Below are 15271 nucleotides of genomic sequence, written 5' to 3' on the forward strand. Positions count from 1 at the left end.
AGCCGAAGGCAGACGCTTAACCGTCTGAGCCACCCAGGCGCCCTAGAACTGATTTTTTTAAAAAGTCAACATTATATATCCTGATACAGAATGACCCACAAGAGACATTGTTGAGTAAAAAAGAAATGTAAGGCAGGTGCCTGGGTGGCTCAGTCAGTTAAGCGTCTGCCTTCAGCTCAGGTCATGATCTCAGGGTCCTGGGATTGAGCATCGGGCTCCCTGCTCAGCAGGGAGTCTGCTTCTCCCTCTGCCCCTCCCTCCAGCTCATGCACTCGCTTTCTCTCTTTCTCTCACAAAAATAAATAAATAAAATCTTTAAAAAAATGTAAGGCACACAACAAAATGCATCACAGTCTAAGTTTGTCTGCTTACCTCCCCACCAAGAACAGATTTGCTAATATTATATACATGGATAGTTCTAGAAGGATAACACAATTGCTAACAACCATAGCAATGGCTAGAGGACACAAGTTGGTGAAGATTTAGTTTTTACTCCATGTTGTTTAGTATCATTGTATTTAAAAACACATGCACGTTATTACAAAATTTTTAAAGTATATACATTAAAAAAAAAAAACATGGTTTGGGGAAAAAATTGTTCTGGTAGCAGGGGTGCCTGGGTGGCTCAGTCAGTTAAGTGTATGCCTTCAGCTCAGGTCATGATCTCGGGGTCCTGAGCTCAAGCCCCACGTTGGGCTCCCTGCTCAACGGAGAGCCTGCTTCTCCCTCTACTTCTGCCTGCAGCTTCCCCCTCTTGTGCTCTCTCTCTATTTATCTAGTGAATAAATAAAATCTTTTTTTTAATTGCTCTGGTAGCAATGGGGAGTAAGAGACTGGAGGCAGGAAACCAGCTTGCAGGCTACTGCAATAGTCCAAGCAAGAGAACATGAGTATTAGGGCTGGCACTGTGTCAGTCAGGATGAAGAGGAAGAGCTGGTCCCCAGAAGCACTTTGCAGGTAGAATTCAAGTTTGGATGAGTGACTGGATATGGGGGTGAAAGCAGGAAAGGATGATGCCCAGGACTTGGGCTGAGAAAGATTTCACCCCCACCCCCAGGTCCACCCATTCCTCCAATAGCTCCTAGAAGGCTGAATGGATGAGATCTGCCTGATTCCCACCCAGAGAAGCTGAAATACATGCTTTCCTACATCCACTGACATTCTCTGCCTTTCCTTCCTGCCAATGAGCAGCAGAAATGCCTCTAACATAAAGAACATGTTTCACATTTTTTTCCTTTTCCCCATCTAAGTGTTGAATTTCTCTTCACTTTGGAATAGCCTGACCCAGAGTAGCTACAGGATGCTGCATTTACATGCAGCTCTCTTGGCTGAAGCCAGCTGGCAAGGAGTGTTGGGTAATTGTCAGCCTCTTCAGACAGAGTTAGGGATATTATGAGCTTGTAAATCAGGAGACCGCAGCTTGCTTACAAAGCAGCTTTGCCCAAGAAGATGGGTCCTGACTTTGGAAAGTCGAGATAGAGGTGGCCTCAGACAGCTGTGGGATCTCTGCCTCCCCTTTCTTTTTCCAAAAGCAGATAAAAAAAAAAATGCTAACTCTGCTCACATTCCACAAGGATGAGTCTTGTTTATCCCTAGGCACAGATGTACCTGCCAAAAAACTGCTAATTCGTTTTCCCTTTCATGGAGAGACTGAGTCAGGACTCAGAGGGGCTATTCTCACCTCTCTCAGGCAGCCCTTTCTGGTCCTCCCCTGACTTGGTGCAGACTGAGAAGAACTGAACTTGGCCAAGACAAAACCCTGAGCTTGAGACCAAAAGCCCAAGCAGCCCCACCAGCCCATGCTCTCGAGCATCTCTGCCAGGGGCTGCTGCACGAAAGGCAGGAGTCAGCAAGATCTTCCCAGCAGGCAGGCCCTGGCCTTCAGGGGAGACTCTAGCCCTATTCTTTAGAGACTAGCAACCCACCTCTCCACCTCCAACCACCCTTGAGAGAAGAGTGAGCCACCAGCAGTTATACCACTCTCACTTACAAGGTTCCTCTCCTTTACATCTTCAATCTCTTCTCACTCGCTCCTAACCCATAACTGTATTAATCAGGTCTTTTATGTTCTGTATTCTGATGCTTCCACATCTGGGGTGACTACCCACCCCAGGGTTAACTGATTCCTGGAGATTAATACACCATTCACCTACAAGTGCACCTTTCAACTGCAAACCAGCCAATCTAATTTAATCCACCCAATTTACCAATCCAGCTTAGCTAGCCAATCTGATTTGACAGTGCCCACATCCTCAACCATCTCCTTTATCAGGCTCTCACACTCCAGGCCACTAGCCACCCTCCCTAATCATTGCAAGGCCAGGTACCAGCCAATGAGAGTCACCCCTGTGCCCCCAGAACCCACTGAAATTATCCAAACTAGCCAATCCTAAACCTGCTTATCTTGCCTCACCCATTCTTTCCTACAGAAGCTCCCTCTCCCTCCTGTACCTCCTGACCAAGCCCAGTACTTCCCAGGGAAGCCCCCTATGGATCGTGTGTCCCTCTTCTTAGGATCTGTGAATATAACAAACTACCTTTTCAATGGCAGTCATCTCCTGATTTGTTGGCCTTGCCATACCTAAATAATAATAAAACCTATATTTTTGAACAATGACCTCAGACTTCAGCTCTGACCTGCTTCTGGAATTGTCCTCACCAGGTGACCTCCTTGTTACTAATTCTAAAAAACGATCTAGTCTTTACTTGACACCCTGAGCACTCCTTCACTGAAACATGCCCATTTTCGTGGTATACCCCTCTCCTGGCTCTCCTAGCCTTCTGGTACTCCTTCTCACACTCCTGTGCTGCTTGCTATTCCTTAAATATCAGTGCTCCTCCAGATCTTGTCTTAGGTTCTGTTTTCTTTTAGGCCTACAGTGCTCCCTGGGTGCTCATTATCACCTATTTGCCAACACCTGCCAGATATCTATCCTCCACTCAGACCTCACTCCTCAGCCCCAACCTGGACCTCTCCACAAGTAGGTCCCACAGGTACCTCAAGATTAACATGGCCAACAATAAATTCATGATCTTTTGCCCCAAAGCTGCCTTGTCTCTTCTCATCCTTCAGAGAAGCTACACCAAAAACATGGGAGTTCTTGCAATCCTCACCAAACACATCCAGGAAGTGACTATGTGTTATGAATTCTCCACATGGGTGTCTCTCACCTATCTCCTCCATCTCCTCTGCTCCTGCCTGTTTCAAGCCCTCAGCCCCCTCAAATGAGCTCCTATGCTCCCAGTTGCTCTACACCCATTTCTGTGCACCCTTCAAATCCCACACTGTTGCCCTGGTCTCCACTCATCTCTCCAAAATGCAAGTCTCATCACACTTCTCCCCTGCTTTAAAGCTTTCCATGGTTCCCTACTGCTTACTGGATAAAATCTTTAGCCTTATAAATCCAGTTTCTTGTGATCTGGCTCCTTCTCCCTCCCGAACCATATCTCAGGCATTACCCCCTCCTCCCACTCCAAGCTTGAGCCACATTGAACTTCAGAATATGCAATTCCCCAGAAACACTTCCTTCCTTCATGCCTTTGCTTCTGAGAGTCCCTCTGTTGAGAGTGCCTTTCTTCTTTCCAGAAAAACGACCACTGCTTTCTCCCAAACTCTCCTTGGAATTCCCTCCTTTTTTGCCTCATAGACAGCACCTACAACACTTGATTGCTCTTATTTATTTTTATATTCATTCAAAAATATTTATTGAATAATTAAAATGTCAAAAATTAAATAAAAAGAATCTTAAAAGCAGCAATAGAAAAGCAACTAGTTACATACAAAGGAAACCCCATAAAGTTATAGGCTGATTTTTCAGCAGAAACTATGCAGGCCAGAAGAGAGTGGCAACATATATTCAAAGTGATGAAAGGAAGAAAACCTACAGCCAAGAATATTCTACCTGGCAAGGTTATCATTCAGAATTGAAGGAGAAAAAGTTTCCCAGACAAACAAAAATTTTAAAAGTTCACCCCACTAAGCCACCCTTAAAAGAAATGTTAAAGGGTCTTCTTTAAGGAGAAAAAAAAAAAAAGACCATAACTAAAAGAAAAAGAATTATGAAAAGAAAAAATTTCACTGATATAAAGCTAGTACAGAGATTAAAAGACAAAAGTACTAAAACCAAATATATCTACAACAATTAGTTAAAGGATATACAAAATAAAAAGATGTAAAATATGTCATATACATTGATACACAGAGTAAAAATGTAGTGCTTTGAGAATGTGTTTGAACTTAAGTCACTATGAACTTAAAATAGACTGCTATATACATACGGTATTATATATGAATCTCATGGTAACCACAAACCAAAAACCTATAATAGATACACAAAAAAATAAAGAGAAAGAAATCTAAGCATAACACTAAAGAAATTCATCAAATAAGAAGGGAAGAGAGCAAGAGAGGGAAGAGGTACAGAGAACAAAAAACCAAAAGGCAATTAATAAAATGGCAATAAGTATATACCTATCAATAATTACTTTAAATATAAATGGGCTATATTTTCCAATCAAAAGACACAGGGTGACTGAATGGATAAAAAAACAAGACTAATCTATATGCTGCCTACAAGAGATACATGTCAGACCTAAAGAAACATGCAGATTGAAAGTGAAGGGATGAGAAAAGATATCCCATGCAAATGAAAGTGAAAAAAAAAAGCTGGGGTAGCAATACTTATATCAGACAAAATGAACTTTAAAACAAAAACTGTAACAGAAGACAAAGAAAGGCATGACATTGTGATAAGCAGATCAATCCAACAAGAGGATATAACAATTATAAATATTTATGCACCCAACATAGGAGCAACTGAATATACAAAGCTAATATTAACAGACATAAAAGGAGAAATTGACAATAATACAATAATAGTAGGGAACTTTAACACCCCACTTACATCACTGGATAGATCATCCAGACAGAAATCAATAAGGAAACAGTGACTTTGAATGACACATTAAACCAGACGGACTTAACAAGATAAATACAAAATATATACAGAACATTCCATCTAAAAAGGAGCAGAATACACATTCCATTCAAGTGCACATGGCACATTTTCCAGGATAGACCACATGGTAGACCAGAAAACAAGTGTCCGTAAATTTAAGAATAAAATCATATCAAGCATCTTTTCCAACCAAAATAGTGAGAAAGTAGCAGTTACCAGAAAAAAACTGCTAAAAACACAAACATGTGGAGGCTAAACAACATGCTACTAAACAACCAATGAGTCAATGAAGAAATCAAAGAGGAAATCAAAAAATACCTGGAGACAAATGAAAATGGAAACACAATAGTTCAAAATCCTTGGGACACAGCAAAAGCAGTTCTGAGGGAAATTCACAGTGATACAGGCCTACCTCAAGAAATAAGAAAAATCTCAAATAAATAATCTAACTTTATAATTAAAGGAATTAGAAAAGGAACAAATAAAGTCCAAGGATAGTAGAAGGAAGGAAATAATAAAGATCAGAGTGGAAATAAATGAAATACAGACCAAAAAAACTAGAAAAGATCAATGAAACTAAGAGCTGGTTTTTTGAAAAGACAAACAAACCCAACCCATCAAAAGAGAGAGAACTCAAATAAACAAAATCAGAAATAAAAGATAGATTACAATTGACACCACAGATATACAAAGGATTACAAGAAACTACTATGAGGGACACCTGGGTGGCTCAATCAGTTAAGCAGCCAACTCTTGGTTTCAGCTCAGATCGTGATCTCATGGTCATGAGATCCAGCCCCGTGTCAGGCTCTGCACTCCATGCAGCTTGTGCTCCCTCTCTCTCTCAAAAAAATAAATAAAATCTTTAAAAAAAAAAAGAAAAGAAAAAATACTATGCAAAGTTATACACCAACAAACTGGAAACCTAGAGGAAACAGATAAATTCCTAGAACCATATACAATCTTCCAAGACTGAATCAGGAAGAAAGAGAAATTCCAAATTCATTCTATGAGCCCAGCATTACCTTAATACCAAAACCAGACAAAAACACTAGAAAAGAAAGAAAGAGAAAGAGAGAGTAAGCCACTGGGTGGCTCAGTCGGTTAAGCATCCAATTCTTGATTTCAGCTCAGGTCTCGATCTCAGAGTTGTGAGTTCAAGCCCTGTGTTGGGCTCCATGCTGGGTCTTGAACCTACTTAAGAAAGAGAGAGAGAGAGAGAGAGAAAAGAACAGGCCAATATTCCTGATGAACACAGATGCAAAATTCCTTAAAAAATATTAGCAAACTGAATTCAACAATATATTAAAAAGATGATTCACCACAATCAAGTGGAACTTATCCCAGGGATGCAAGGATGGTTCAATAACCACAAATCAATCAACATGGTACTCCATATTAACAAAATGATGGGTAAAAGTCATATGAGCATCTCAATAGATACAGAAAAACATTTGAAAAAAATTCAACATCCATTCATGATAAAAACTCTCAACAAAATGGGTATAGAGGGAACATGCCTCAACATAATAAAGGCCACATATGACAAGATCACAGCTAACATCATAGTCAATGGTAAAAAGCTGAAAGCTTTTTCTCTAAGATCAAGAACAAGACAAGAATGTCCACTTTCACCACGTGTATTCAATATAGTACTGGAAGTCCTGCCCATAGCAATCAGACAAGAAAAAGAAATAAAACACATCCAAATTGGTAAGGAAGAAGTAAAACTGTCACTATTTGCTGACAACATGATACCATAAAGAGAAAACCCTGAAGACTACACACACACACACACACACACAAGCAATCTGTTAGAATAAACAAATTCAGCAAAGTTTCTGTATACAAAATTAATATACAGAAATCTGTTGTGTTTCTACACACCAATAATAAACTAGCAGAAAGAGAAATTATGAAAACAATCCCATTTACAATTGCATCAAAAAGAATAAAATACCTAGGAATAAATTTAACAAAGGAGGTGAAAGAGCTATACTCTGAAAACTATAAGATATTAATGAAAGAAATTGAAGATGACTCAAATAATGGAAAGATATACCATGTTCATGAACTGAAAGAATATTGTTAAAATGTTCATACTACCCAAAGCAATCTACAGATTCAATGCGATCCCTATCAGTGCTCACTTCAGCAGCACGTATACTAAAAGTGAAACAATACAGAGAAGATTAGCATGGTCCCTGCACAAGGATGACATGCAATGCAATCTCTATTAAAATACCAGCAGTATTTCTCACAGAACTAGAACAAAAATCCTAAAATTTTTATGGAACCACAAAAGACCCCAATAGCCAAAGCAATACTGAGAAAAAAGAACAAAGCTGGAGATATCACAGTCTCAGATTTCAAACTTTACTACAAAGCTATAGAAAAAAAACAGTACAGTACTGGCACAAAAACAGATACACAAATCAATGGAATGGAATAGACAGCCCAGAAATAATCCCACACTTATATTGTCAATTTTTGACAAAGGAGGCAAGAAGATCCAATGGATAAAAGACAATCTTCGGTAAGTGGTATTGGGAAAACTAGACAGATACATGCAAAAGAATGAAACTGGACCATTTTCTCAAACCATACACAAAAATAAACTATGAGGGCTCTAGAAGGGAGGGAGGTGGGAGGATGGATTAGCCTGGTGATGGGTATTAAAGAGGGCATGTACTGCATGGAGCACTGAGTGTTACATGCAAACAATGAATCATGGAACACTGCATCAAAAACTAATGATGTAATGTATGGTGATTAACATAACAATAAAATATTTTTTAAAAATGGATTACAGACCCAAATGTAAAACCTGAAGCCGTAAAAATCCTAAAAAAAAACCATAGGCAGTAACCTCTTATACATCAGTCTTAGCAATATTTTTTTAATTTGTCTCCTCAGGCATTGGCAATAAAAGCAAAATAAACAATTGGGACCACATCAAACTAAAAAGCTTTTGCACAATGAAGAAAACCATCAACAAAATGAAAAGGCAACCTCCTGAATGGGGAAAGATATTTGCAAATGATATATCTGATAAGGAGTTAATATCCAAAATATATAAAGAATTCATACAACTCACCTCCAAAAACAAACAAAAACAATCAATGTTATTAAAAAATGGCCAGAGAACCTGAATAGACATTTTTCCAAAGAAGACATATCATGACCAACAGACACATGAAAAAGATGTTCAACATCACTAATCATCAGGGAAATGCAAATCACAACCACTATGATATTACCCCACACCAGTCAGAATGGCTAGTATCAAAAAGACAAGAAATAACAAGCACTGGCAAGCATGTGGAGAAAAGGGAACCCTGGTGCACTGTGGGTAGGAATGTAAATCGGTGCAGCCACTATGGAAAACAGTATGGAGGTTCCTCAGTAAATTAAAAACAGAACTACCATATGATCCATCAATTCCACTTTGGGGAATTTACGCAAAGAAAATGAAACACTAACAATATAGGCACCCCTATGTTTATTGCAACTTTACAATAGCCAGGATATGGAGGCAACCTATACGTTCACTGATAGATGATTGGATAAAGACGTAGTAGATGTACACAATGGAATATTACTCAGCCACAAAAAAGCAAGAAACATGGATGGTATCATGCGAAGTGAAATAAGTCAGACAGAAAAAGACAAATAGCATAGAATTTCATTTATATGTGGAATCTAAAAAACAAAACACATGAAAAACCAGAAACAGACATAAATACAGAGAACAAACTAGTAGTTGCCAGAGAAGAGGGAGATGAGGGAATGGGCAAAATAGGTGAAGGGAATTAGGAGATATAAACTTCCAATTATAAAATAAATAAGTCACAGGGATGAAAAGTAGAGCATAGGGAATACAGTCAACAGTATTGTAATGCCTTTGTATGATGACAGAGGATAACTACACTTACCATGGTGAGTGTTTCATAATGTATGTAATTGTGGGATCACTATGTTGTACACCTGAAACTAATATTACACTGCATGTTAACTGGAATTTAAATAGAACCTTTAAAAAATATGTATGTCAACTATATGCCAGATAGATGATAGATAGATAGATAGATAGATAGATAGATAGATAAAATTGAGAAGTAACTTCGTGCTGGGGCTCCAGAGAGATACAACAGTAAACAAGACAGACACAGACCCTGACCTCAAGGCAGTGTCTATCATACCACCTTGCTTCCCCAGAAGCAGGCCTCTACCACCCTAGCCGGACTCTGAACCCACTACAAGAGTAAAAACAACCTGGGCAGGAGAGGGTCCGCATGGCCCTGTGTTCATCCCCTATTCTGACTCTAGAGTAATCTTTCTAAAGAATGCATCTCTCTGGCCATGTCACACCCTTCCTGTAGACCACCGATGATTCCCCATCACTCACACCCAAACAGACAAGGGCTTTCTTGGAAGGCTCTTCCCCATTTTTCCAGTGTCCCCTCTCAACATTCACTGCCTCAGACAACTCCAAACTGCCTGCATTTTCCCACACCCACTTTGCTTTTTCTCTATGTCTTTGTTCATACCATCTCCTCTGTCTTAATGCCCTTCCTTCTCTTCATCTGATTTATTTGTTATCTATTGCTGTGTATCAAACCACTCAGACTAGTAACTAAAGGCAACAACAATTCTGTGAATCAGCAATTTGGTTAGAGATAGCTGGAACAGTGCACACATATGCTCCAAACTGAATTGGCTGGGCTCACCCATGCACTGTGGTCAGCTGACAGGTGCACTGGGGCTGGATGCTCTAAGAGGGGCTCACGCAGTGTCTAGTCATCGGGTGAAGTTGCCAGCTGGAACATTTCAGCTCAGGTCTCTCCCCATGGCTAGCCTGGGCTCCTCACATGCCAAGGGGGTTCCAAGAAGCAAACCCTAATGGGCAAGCACTTATGAAGTCTCTGCCTGTGTCACAGTTGCTGAGGTCACATCTGCTGAGGACTAAAGCATGTCATATAGCTAGCCCAGAATCAGTGTGGAAGAGGTGTGACTCACTGGGGGGCCATTAACGTAGCAATCTAAGAGTCTGCCCTCTACCCCTACCTAAGGCACACACAGCCTTCCACATGTGAAATTTATTCATCCTTCCCAAAACACCCAAAATAGTATCCAATCATACACCGGGCTCAAAGTCCATGATCTCACAATGTGCAGCAAGTCTGGAGGTGGCTGAGCCTCCTGGGGTACAACTCCTCACATGTGGCTCCTTTTGATCCAAAGACCTGTGAACTAATGAGACAAGATGTCTGCCCTCTTTGTGCCCAGCATATAGTCGTGAAGCAAGCATAGGAGAGCCTCAACAGATACTCCCATTAAAAGAGAGAGAAATAAGGAGGCACATAGTGATCACTGACTCAAAGCAATTCTGAAATCCAGTCAGATTCTGTTATCAGGACCCTTCCTTTGGAGGCAGGGATGTTCCTTGAATAGAGTACAGTTCTCCTTGGCATCTAGTTACACCTGCTGGGCTCCTGGTTCTGCCCTCTGAGATTTCCTTTTCCATAAGAGAAGGCCTTTGTGAATATTGGCCAGTCTTCCATCCATAGATAGTTGGTGGCCCAGAGGCCTCTTTTCACTTTTTAACTATTTCAGTTCCTTTCAGCCCAAACTCACAGAGTCTTTTCCAAAACAATAATCTTCGAAACTTTATGGTTTTTCTACAAGTATTATTGGGTTCACTTCTTGCTCCAAAAGCCACATATATAGTTAATTTCAAGAAGACTCTACTTCAGCTATAAAACAACATCTTTACTATTCTTAGAAACCCTTTTGTTTAACTGAGAAGGTCTACTAGGCACCACCTTAAATCCTCTTGGGGTCTTAACAAAGGTTCTACAATTCATGCCCTTGATTTCATCTTTACCTTTAGGCCAGTTCTTACTTGGGGAATCTGCTGTCTGCTGGAGAGACTGGAAATGAGAACTAGTTTTCCTTTCTAACCCAGCAAACTAGACAGATCCTTATTTAGCTCATCTCTCCATTATAACACCTGACATGCCAGCTGGAAGCACCCAGATGGCACTTTTAACATCTCACCTCTACATCTCTTAAGCCAAACCCACAAATTCATTAGGCGCACTTTATGCTGGTGGCCTCAACACTATATAATACTCATCAGCCTTGGTCCAAGCAGTTTCCAGCTCCCTTTCCAGGGCACTCACAACTCTTGCTGCCTCTCATTCCAGCCTTCACCCACCACCCAGTTCCAAATGCCACATGTCTGGGCTTTTAAGACAACACCACAATTCTAGGTACCAATTTAGTTATCATATTTGTTTGTTACATATATGTTTGTTACATAACAAACCACCTAAAACAATAGCTTAAAACCACCACCATATTGTTAACCTCATGAATTCTGTGGACAGATTTGTCTCTGTCCCACAACATCTGGGGCCTCGGTTTGAAAATGTGAGCATCTAGGTGGATAACTCAAACAGCTTTGGTGCTAAGATTATCTGGAAGCTTCTTTATCTACATGTCTGGAGCCTGGGTTGAAATGATTCTGAAGGTTAACTTCTCCTGGGACTGTCTACCAAAGTGCCTACATAATGCCTCTCCATGTGACTAGGGCTTCCTTACAGCATGGCCTGAGGACACTCAGGCATTTTATACAGTGGCCATAAGAGGGAGCGTTCCAGCAAACAAAATAAAAGCTACATGGCCTTTTAAGATCTAAATTCAAAAGTCTTGGGGCACCTGGGTGGCTCAGTCGGTTAAGCATCTGCCTTCAGCTCAGGTCATGATCTCAGGGTCCTGGGATCGAGTCCCATGTCGGGCTCCCTGCTCAGCAAGGAGTCTGCTTCTACCCCTCCCTCGGCCCCTCCCCTCCCCCTGGCTTGTGCACTCTCTCTCAAATAAATAAATAAATTTTTTTTAAAAATAAATAAATAAATAATCAAAAATCTTTTAGCATCATTTCTGCCATATTCTATGGACTGAAACAGTTAACTCCCCATTGAGATTCATGAGGGGACACAGACTTTACTTCTTTTTTTTTTTTTTTAAAGATTTTATTTATTTATTTGACAGAGAGAGACACAGTGAGAGAGGGAACACAAGCAGAGGGAGTGGGAGAGGGAGAAGCAGGCTCCCTGCTCAGCAGGGAGCCCGATGCGGGGCTTGATCCCAGGACCCTGGGATCATCACCTGAGCTGAAGGCAGACACTTAACCGACTGAGCCACCCAGGCGCCCCCAGACTTTACTTCTTGATGAAGCGATACCAAAGAATTTGTATCCAGGTTTTAGAAGCACTTTAGTAGGCTTACCTGGGATGGTTTATTTCTGTTCTATGTGGCATCAGTTTGGATTACACATGCTTTTGTGATCACTCATGTGGCAGTCAACTGGGGGCTAGGTGATCCTAAATGGTGGTTGATATAAACTGAGGCACCTCAGTTTATATGGCCAAGCCCAGAATAAACGTGGAAGGGAATCACACAAAAGGCATGGGTACTGGGATGCATCATTCATTGGAGACCATTAATGTAACAATCTACCATACCTGGGCAACTCTCGTTCATCTTTAAAGACTCAATTCATATCTCACCTCCCTGTCTGACAGACTGGGTCATCACTTGCCCCTCCTTTGTAGTCCCACAATACTCTATACACATCCTACCATTGCCCTTACCATACTGCTTTCTAACTCTCTCTATACCATTTCTGTTTCCACCACTGGACAAGCCTTTGAAGGTAGAGATTGTGCTCTGTTGATCTTTGTAATTCCAGGGTCTAGCCCTGTGCCTAGAACATTGCACCTAGATCAGTAATGTCTTTTAATTATATAATTATACACCCATGAATAAAGTTTTTAAATAAATGTTGAGGGGCGCCTGGATGGCTCAGTCAGTTGAGCCTCTGATTATTGATTTTGGCTCAGGTCATGATCCCAGGGTCCTAGGAACAAATCCCATGTTTCTCTCCCTCTCCTTCAATCAAACAATCAATCAATCAATCAATCAAATGTCAAATATTACATCTCCATTGGTGCTCTGCCCTCTTGCCCTCTGCCCTGTGTTCTAAGAGATAAATTTTATTCTTTGTCATACTCTCCAACCAAATATGCACTTCTTCAGAGAGTGACCTCACTTGGGGAGTTGACTTCAACTAGAGATTAGGAGAGGAAGCAGAGTGTAGAGCCCTTGATTCCAAGATTTTTGAATTTCATAGACTAGTCACGTTTCCAAAGAAATTTGCAGCTCAACAAGAAGTTACCAAATTTCTTTTTTTCTTTTTTTGGCTTTGGACATTAAAAACACACATGCCTTCTACCACCGACTACTGCCACTTCAAAGAAGCAAAGAGATATAACCTTAGCATCAAAGCATAGGCCTTCCCAAGGAAGGGCAGGTATTTGCCATAAGACCGCAATTAGCCCCAAATCAGGACTCAACAGTATGTGCTGTCTTGACATGAAAAATCTGGAGCACCTCAACAGCCTAACCACAAGTCCTCCTTCCAACTTAGTTTCTGCTAATAAGTTCCCCTAGCCAATCAACCCTCCTTATCATGGGGATGAGGCACAATTCCTGACTATCTCTGAGTAGTGGGCTTCAGTTCCATGCCAACCCACAGAATTATTCAGCAAGCCAATGCTTAACAAACAAAGCCTACCTCCCATAGCTCCTGGCTGTTCACTCCGCTCCTGTGCAACTTCTGTGTGTGGTGCCCTCCTCTGGGCTGTGAGTATACGTGACTAATAAGCTGCTGTCCATCTCATCTGTCTGGTGTCAGGGGTCATGTGTTCAGCCATCTCCAAAACCCAGGTGTAAAAATCCCTCCCTTATCAACACAGTGAAGAGGAGGTGATCAGAACAAGGGGGCAACCTCACAGCTATATTTAGACTATCCCACACTGTACTTGCTTTTCTTATTCACTACGGACCAGTGAAATCAGTCTAGTAGAAGTCAGAAGGCCCACCCTGGGAGCAGTGGAAAGCACTGAATGTGGAGTCAGGAGATCTAGGATATAGCCAGTCCTAACAGTGCTCCAAAGTATTTGTTGGTCCTTTGACAAATCCTTCCCCTCTTGGACCTCAGTCCGCAGCTATAAAATGATGGGATGGCTTCTGTCACTCTGTGACAGACAACTGCCATACACTCTAGAGTCTACACTCCCCTCCCCTTCCTGAACTAAAGTGCTTGGGGACCTAGAAAGTAGGCCAGGTCCTCATAACCTTATCAAAATAGTACAGCTAGGTCTTCCATCCAGCAACACTCAGAGACTCTGCCCTAGAGTAGGAAATAGCAGCCAGGGTCATGTCTAGCCAGAGCCCAGATATCTTCTGTAGTTAAGAGGCCTCTGGGTATCCACATGTTCTGCCAAAAAAAAAAAAAAAAGAACTGTCTCCAGTCCCATCCGTATGTGTGCCTGTGCATATGTGTGTGTGTGTGTGTGTGTGTGAGAGAGAGAGAGAGAGAGAGAGAGAGAGAGAGGAGGGTTAGGCCCCAGTCTAAAGCAACTGTGCTCTAACAGGAAAGACCCCCCCCCGCCCCGGACTGACAATCAGAAAGCTGTTAACCAGGAGAGACCACATAAGTGCATTGACAGGGAGGAGACCAGTGTTTCTGGAATGTAGCCAGAAGATGAATGGGCAAGATGAGGTAGTGGTGAAGGCTGACAGCCAGGAGCCAGGACATCCAGGGCCTTAAAAATCATAGTGCAGACAATGAGAAGCCAGGTGACCTGATCTCTGAAGAGAGACGGTCTTACCAGACCAGCGTTCTGCACTCCCCAGACCCTGGGGAGCTTGTGAAAAGTGCAAACACATGCAGCGTACTGCTAGACAAGGGAGATCCCAGGCAGGCAGGGACAACTGCATTTTTCATAAACCTCCCCCACCCCCGCCGGAGCTTCTATTGTTTACCCCAGTGAATGGCCCCTAGACTAGACCATCCTCGAAACTCATTCCAGTTAAAAAGTCCCATCACTCTGAGTGCCGGGAGGCCACCTAACCTCCCCGGGAGGGAGAGGGAAGTGAATCTCCCACTTGCTAGCCCAGGGATGACTTCCAACAGTAGCACTGCAGTAATGGAAACTGCAGTTAAGGTGCCAGGCTGACTTCTGTGAAGAAATAGGAGAATGGGCAGGCAGATGGCAGGGAGGCAGGGCCAGCCCACAGGATGTCCCAGCCAGAATTCACAAAGAGGCCATGAGGATGCAAATCAAACAAATAAACCTTTGATTAAAAAAATTCACTTCACCTCTGGGTGGGAGAGACAAGTCATTGGCACTGGCCATGAAAGAAAGAAAAAAGATCCAAAGGCTTCTGGCGACTTGAAATTG

General features: G+C 41.8%; 1 long non-coding RNA gene and 1 pseudogene across 6 annotated transcripts in view; one reads left to right on the forward strand and one right to left on the reverse strand.

Moving 5' to 3' along the window:
* The window catches only part of LOC115943077 (uncharacterized), a 256070-nt gene that overhangs the window by 201900 nt on the left and 38899 nt on the right, over positions 1-15271 (reverse strand). The window lies entirely within an intron of this gene.
* Positions 7101-7197, forward strand: LOC115943078 (U6 spliceosomal RNA; annotated as a pseudogene).

Source organism: Leptonychotes weddellii, chromosome 11 (assembly GCF_054177405.1).
Source record: "Leptonychotes weddellii isolate Sample4059 chromosome 11, ASM5417740v2, whole genome shotgun sequence".
In the NCBI taxonomy this organism is placed as follows: domain Eukaryota; kingdom Metazoa; phylum Chordata; class Mammalia; order Carnivora; family Phocidae; genus Leptonychotes; species Leptonychotes weddellii.